Below are 419 nucleotides of genomic sequence, written 5' to 3'. Positions count from 1 at the left end.
GGGAATGCTTCTAGGAACTTCCGCCCTCCAAACTCCTCCCGGACGCGCTCTCCAGGCAACGAATTGGCAGCGGTACGGAAACCCGCCCACCAGATGCTCATCAGTGACTGCAAACACCGGATGCACTTTCTCGCCCTGTAGTACCCACACTTCAAGGCGATTTAAACTCTGGACCCAGGAGCGTGCGAAAGGGAGTGTCTTTTATAAGTCCTATGAAAGCTAAGCCCTTTGTGTTTTTCTTTTCCAAAGTAGACGTCTGCCTCTGGACCACCATTTCTTGATACAATGCATTGCTAAGCAAAGAGTCTGGAAAGGAAGTACAGTCAGGTTCATGTGACGAGGTGGCCGAGTGGTTAAGGCGATGGACTGCTAATCCATTGTGCTCTGCACGCGTGGGTTCGAATCCCACCTTCGTCGGT

General features: G+C 51.8%; 1 non-coding gene across 1 annotated transcript; it reads left to right on the top strand.

Annotated features, from left to right (window-relative positions):
* The first annotated feature begins 335 nt into the window (after nucleotides 1-335).
* On the top strand, nucleotides 336-417 carry TRNAS-GCU. Its single transcript has one exon. It is a non-coding gene; the product is annotated as a tRNA-Ser (tRNA).
* The last annotated feature ends 2 nt before the right edge of the window (nucleotides 418-419 follow it).

The sequence above is a fragment of the Chrysochloris asiatica genome, unplaced genomic scaffold (genome assembly GCF_000296735.1).
Source record: "Chrysochloris asiatica unplaced genomic scaffold, ChrAsi1.0 scaffold00213, whole genome shotgun sequence".
NCBI classification, from domain to species: domain Eukaryota; kingdom Metazoa; phylum Chordata; class Mammalia; order Afrosoricida; family Chrysochloridae; genus Chrysochloris; species Chrysochloris asiatica.
Note: the sequence above shows the minus strand (reverse complement) of the source record. Positions and strands in the feature narration are given on the sequence as shown.